At 37.9% G+C, this 6,761-nt stretch overlaps 1 pseudogene; it reads right to left on the minus strand.

Moving 5' to 3' along the window:
* Window positions 1-339: 339 nt before the first annotated feature.
* Window positions 340-2,992, minus strand: LOC149200510 (uncharacterized; annotated as a pseudogene).
* Window positions 2,993-6,761: the final 3,769 nt, after the last annotated feature.

The raw sequence follows: 6,761 nt of genomic DNA on the forward strand, positions 1-6,761 counted from the left end.
GTCACTTTGCGCAGCATAATGTGGCAGAATTTTAAATCTGTGGTTGCACCATGTCTTTTCTTGTGATATTTTGAAACACAAAATAGGAAATTCTACATGAGAGATTGAAATTTAAAAATATAAAGGTTCCCAGAGCTTGTAGCAGCAACTAATTTCAAACTTGCAATACCAACTTCTTTTAATGATCACTAGTAAATGTTTATCAACATTGGTTCACACAGGTTTATATTGTTTTAACTCTTCTCTTCCTGAAGTGGCACGTTAATGCTTCAGGTACAGTCAATTTTCATGGAGAAATTCATCTGACTATGGTTGGCATGGAATCTATTCATCACATTGTTAATGTCTCCATCCTCTTGAATGGCCATCCTCCATTGGTGGTTGCAGAAAACCAATGAACTTTGTTCCATCCTTGGACTATCGAGCACCATAACATTCTTTAATTCTTATTTCAAAAGCACAACAATTTGGGTGAACATGATATATGTTTCCTCCATTGACCATAGGAAATTATGCGACAAATGATCTCCATTGCCATTTCATTTTTCTCAATCCCATCGCCCATAGATGGGCCCCACCATCCATCACTACTTCTATGAACATGCTTTGCTAAAGCTTGTGCTCCCACTGTCAATATATTTCATTTGGATTGTTAACAGCTAAGAATGAGGACAAAAGAACAGATCTTGGAGGTGGAAGTGCATTAGGAACAGTTCCAGTTGTGGATATGAGTCCCAATAAAGTTGTTACTCCTTCAACTTGCAAATCCTCTTGGTGCATTGTTGAACAAGTTTATAGGTTGACAACTCTTCTGATATCAGCAAATACCCCACGCTTGCCCTGTGGTATGAAATAATTGATGCCAAGTTGCAAATATCATTTTGAAGCATAGTGAGCATATCAGACATAAAAATATATGGTTGGTCAAGGACTGTTGCAACATCACCAAAACACTTCCAGATTTTTCTTTTTCTTCAGAGTAGAACCTTTGATATACTTGTACCCCTTCCTTGACTGTTTTGATACCAAGAAGAACGTTCCCTATACTCTGTGCCTCTATCATTTCATAAAAGGAACCATACCAATTCATAGCCTTCACAGTAAGCAGTAAACATCGGTTTACAAGAAAGAAATCTCTAGGCAAAATTCTTTTGTAATTCCCAAGAGCACATCTTCCTTCCACTGTCTTTTGTCCATTGTTGAGTTGTGTAAAGAAGGGTTCTTGCACATTAATATGAAATTTTCCCCTCTCTAGTATATTTGTCAAATGAGATCCAACATTAACAAGTATCTTCATCCACTCTTCAAACTTCAATGCCCATGTTTCATTCTCATTAATCACTGGCATAGATTCATCCTTTCTTGGAAATGTTCCACAAGTTTTGGACTTATAAAATGCAGTTGCTAACTGTTTATACAATGGATAAACTGGCATGCCCTCCTCAAGTGTTTCTGCAAACCCCCCTCAGACTTTAATAAAAATAATTTATGACTACGTGGATGCCTTGCAAGGTGCCAGAGAATCACTACGCAGCGGTTGCGCAGTATTGTGTAGTGACCAGGTTGGGTAGCGTTTGCACAGTGGATTTCTTCAGTGAAGAAGAGCTTTGTTTCTCATGACAAAGACTGACACAACCCCTTTCAACTCTGACTCAATGTATAAACATTTGCAACCTCGTGACTCAGACTCTTTCAAACTTTGGATGAACCCTTTATGGAAGAATTTCAACGATGTCGAATAGTAACTTTGAGGCTATGACAGCAACAGTAGTCATAGGCTCAACTTGTTCAAAAACCGAAAATTAAAGGACATGGAAAACACATTTGACGATGAAAACTAATGACCCTAACACTACACTTCCTATCTAGCCAACCATCAAACATCACTGTGCATCTAGACATCTCCTATGTCTGTTTCAACTCCACCAATCTAGAGTTGATGTACTGCTTTTCTGCTTGAAGGATTGGCCCCCGCAACTCCTCATATGTAGCACATTTGTACCTTGGGCTTACAATAGCAATAGCATCACACATTGGCTACCAAAATGGATTGGTTTTGGTGATGTTGAGAGGTAAGTCGCTCCAGAAAAGACAAATCCCCATAACTCTGTCTGTTTCTCGCTTCTCCTTTCTTTTAACAACTGATTTTATGGAACTGTTGGGTTGTGTTATATTCTTTCCACGACTAGCCCTAGTAATTAAACCGGGGGGTTAGAGGGGGGCCAGAGATTCCCCTTCGTTGCGTTGGGTGCAGTGGGGGGGTTTGAGGGGGGTAGTAGCCCCCCTCTACAGGGTGCGGGGCAGCGCCCCGGGTAAATTTTTTTTGGACCTTATATTAGATGGGTGGACTTACTTATGGTTTTGTGCATGGATTTCGCACATGGTTTTGGGTGCGATGGTTTTCGGTCCATGGTATTTTGTATATCCGGTCAAGGGAAATACGGTTATGTTCTAATCCAAGGTTAATGGATTGGGGTTTATGGATGCTTCGGCATGTATATATGTGTATTGTAACATTGAAAGGAACATAATGAAAAATCAATCTCGTAGTCCCGGTTTTGGGATCCACGGGAAAATCTCTATGTATATTTGTTTTATGTGTTATGCTCTCGCCATTGCTTATTTTCGGTTTTTGGAATTCGTATGCAGTAATTTTTGAACGGGGTTAAAACCTACAGGAAGGTTGTGCTCCATGTTCGATTCGTGGAACAAAAAAGGATGACCTCCCACTCCCAGTAGCATTACCACTACAAGGTAATGTTGTGGAGCCCATCCCACTACCCTTAGTCTCAAAATCGGAAGAAGATATCCCAAAAGATTTACCTGCACGTTCAACCTTATTTCTTTCTGCCTCTTCTTTCATTCTCTCTTTTTCCTCAATTGCTTGAAGAGATTTTTGTATAAGCTCCACACTAAATTCCTTACAAAGCTCAACTTCATGTCCAGGGAGTCTAGCCAGATGGTATTTCAATCGTGTAACCCCTCTTGTCATCTTGTCCCCACACAATTTTCATGTTAGATATGCCCGATTTGTCCCACTATCAAGTTTCCCATACTCCCAAAATGGGTCCATGGGCTTTAGCATGTTTGTGGTGGATTAATTCAAACATAGGGAACCAAAAAAAAATTGGCATTAAACCGCCATACACAAAAAATAACAGCCACCTCATTTTAAAAATATTTTTTTTACTACATTACTTGCAATGAAAAATGGCAATAAGAGGATGCATAAGAAAATTAAAAAAGAAAAATGAAGCCTGCTGTCCAAATATGGAGAAAACCCTTGCACTGGCTCATGGGCATGAAAATCATAGCAAATGGAAGAAAAACAAATGAGAAAAAAGTTGGTAGGGAAAGAGGCAAGCAAGCGTAACCCTAAATCTATGAAAAAAAATTAACATGGGGGTTTTTAAGAACATACCTATTAATGGAAGAAACGAAGTTTGTCTCAACGTTCTTGAATCTTTGATCCACAAAACATTTTTGGTTGGTGATGATAATGGTTGTTTGATCCTCAATCCCTCCTTGAAAACTACCACAAAGCTCTTCCCCTTCCTTCTCCAAGACCAACAAAGCAAAATGAGCAAATAAAAATAAAAAATTTGCTTGTGTAGCCGCGAACCAGCTTGCCTAGTGATATTTTGGGTCATTGTGTGATTTTTTGGCGATATATTGGCAATATTTTGAAATATCATAGATATTATCAACACTGATATATACAAAGATTTCAAGATGAATTTATCATATATACATATTAATATTTGATGTTTCGATTTAATGTGATGAATGATTGATATGCCAATTCAATGCTTGGTTAGCTATAGAATCAACAAATGCATTATCTAATCATGGAATGTGAATGAATGTGATAAAATTAAATGGCATTTGTAATAATTTCACTCTCAGAATTTGACGATGTAATGAAGGATCCCTCACACGATAAATGTTATTTAACTGAGACACCACCAGTTGTGAGTCCAACTACACCACTAATGATTCAATACCATAAGGTATTGCCTCAAAAAGTAAATTAATAACAACAATGTATTCAACCATATTATTAGAAGCAGGACCAATACATATGCCTCTTGTGACCAATAACTAACCAAATGGATAATGAATTCCCCATGATGTGAAAGCTAGTTTCCTGGTGTTCCTACTAGCCCCATCTACTAATCCTAAGTACATTGAATCACCCATCGAAACCTGCCAAAGCAAATAAAGAACACCATTGTCACCATGATACTCATAGGCAGAAACTAAACTACATACAATATTTACAAAACAAAGCAAATGCTCAGGCAAGAGCCTAAGCATAATACTTCTTGAGATAAAGCCCATTTCTAGGTTCCAACAACACATTCCCTTCAAAATCAACTAACTCATAAGCACCTTTCTTCAAGACCATTTTGACAATGAAAGGATTGTACCACATAGGTTTGAGTTTTCCTGCCCCCAAGGTGTATTTATCTTGGTCGTAGACCAAGACAAGGTCATCTTCAAAGAAAACCCTAGGTCGCACAAACTTATCATATTGAGCTTTAACTCTTTTCTTATTAGCCTCGTTCATTGTGGCAACATCCCGATGCTGCTCATCAAGATGTTCTAAATGGACAAGGCGCTCTTCTAAACTTGAGGTGTCTGGAAGAAGTTGGACTACAAACTTAAGAGTTGGAATCTCACATTCTATAGGAAATATTGATTCCAAACCATAAACTAACTGAAAATGAGTGAAACCATGGCAGTCTTAACAGAGATTCGATATGCCCATAAAGCAGGATAAATCATGATGTGCCAGTTGGACTTAACTTGATTAATCATCCTTTGCAGCATGGTCTTAAGGGATTTATTAATGGCTTCAAATTCTCCATTAGCTTGAGGATAATAAGGAGACGGATGCTCCTACCGAAATCCTAGTTTCAAATTCAACTCAAACATCATCTTATTCTGAAAGTGACTACCATGGTCAATGAAAATCTCTTTAGGGATATCAAAATGCAAGATAACTTGATTAAAAAGGAAAATAGTTTTTGTCTCACCATCATTATTGAAAGTGGGCATAGCTTCGACCCACTTCATAAAGTAGTCTACTGCTACAATAATGTACTTGTGCTCCTTAGCCGAAGTCGGGTGACAAGTCGTAAAATCAATTCCCCACTTAGCAAATGGACCGACAGTGATGACAAGAAAGAGTGGAGTTGGATGATCGCGCATTTTCCGAGTACAGATTTGATAAGGGTGGCATTTTTTTATCGCTTCAATACAATCTTTGAAAATTGAAGGCCAAAATACCCTGCACGCAAGATCTTTTGAGTTGTTGCAAGCCCAGACAAATGATCACCACTAGCCCCACTACAATAGTAATTTAAAACTGACTCGGCTTCTTCTAAGGTCAAACAACGCCTAAGGATTGAATCAACCCCATGACGATATAAGGTATCACCAATGATCAGATAACTCTTAGCAAGGTGACATAATTTTCAGCGTTCCTCCTTAGAAAAAGACAAAGGAAATTTTGAAGTTTGGAGATATACAATGATGTATCAATACCAAGGATCTTGCGAGGAGATAAGAAAAAGATGTTCATCCGAAAATGATTCTTCATAAGTGACATCTCCCTCACAAGGAAATTCCGAAATTAATTTTGCGAAAACCAAAGATTCATTTGATTTGGCTGACATGAACTCTAGATTGAACTCTTGTAAAATCACAATCCATCTGTTGTATTTTCCCCCAATCACTCGACTACTTAGGAAAATATGAAATGGATTGACATCAGCTATTACAAAGGTTTTTCTCAACAAAATGTAATGGCAATGTCGTTGAACAACATGAACTGCTGCTAAAGCCAATTTCTCAACATGGGAATATCGGAGTTCAGGACCAACTAAGCCACGACTTAGATAATAAATCACATGATCTCTAAGGGCATCATCTTCCTGAACCATAACCATACCTATGGTTGATTCTACTGCCTCAAGGTACAAAGGAAATATTTTCTATAATCAAGTGGACTCAAAAGGGAATCATAGGTCAATGCCTTTTTCAAAGCATCAAACAAGCGTTGAGTGAATTCGTCCCAAACAAATGGATCTCCTTTCTTAAGTAACACATAAATCCTTTTTGTAATCTCAGAGTAGTTCACGATAAACCTCCTTAAAAAGTTGGCCTTTCCTTGGAGACTTTGAAGTTGACGAAGTATTGCCTCAACCTTGGAAGGATCAACCTGAATCCCTTCAATAGAAACAATGAATCCCAACAACCGACCAGATGCAACGGTGAAAACACATTTATTAGGGTTCAAACAGATTTTACAGTGACAACATCTTTCAAAAGCTAAACAAAAATGCTTTGGATGTTTCATTCTCTTGCAAGAGCGAGCAGCTAAATCATCCAAATAAGTCTAGATTTTGTGCTTGATGTCGTAGAAAGCATATGACATAGCCCATTGAAAGGTAACTCCAACATTTTTAAGGTCGAAAGGCATTTTCCTATATGCAAATGTACCCCAAGGGAAAATAAACATCATTTTATGTTGATCTTAAGCACGAATTGTTATTTGATTATATCTAGAGAATTCGTCCATGAAGGAAACAATTTCATTTCCAGCACACTCATCGATTATATGATCTATAAATGGAGTGGGGAAATTGTCTTTTGGATGCTCTATTTGAATCCCTGAAATCGATGCATACATAGATTGTTCCTTGTTTTTTGTCCACAGGGATTGGATTTGAAACCCATTTAGTAAGAGGAACAGG

The sequence above is a fragment of the Pinus tabuliformis genome, chromosome 2_1 (assembly GCF_031772625.1).
Source record: "Pinus tabuliformis cultivar Carrire ecotype Pingquan chromosome 2_1, CPIR1, whole genome shotgun sequence".
Taxonomy (NCBI): domain Eukaryota; kingdom Viridiplantae; phylum Streptophyta; class Pinopsida; order Pinales; family Pinaceae; genus Pinus; species Pinus tabuliformis.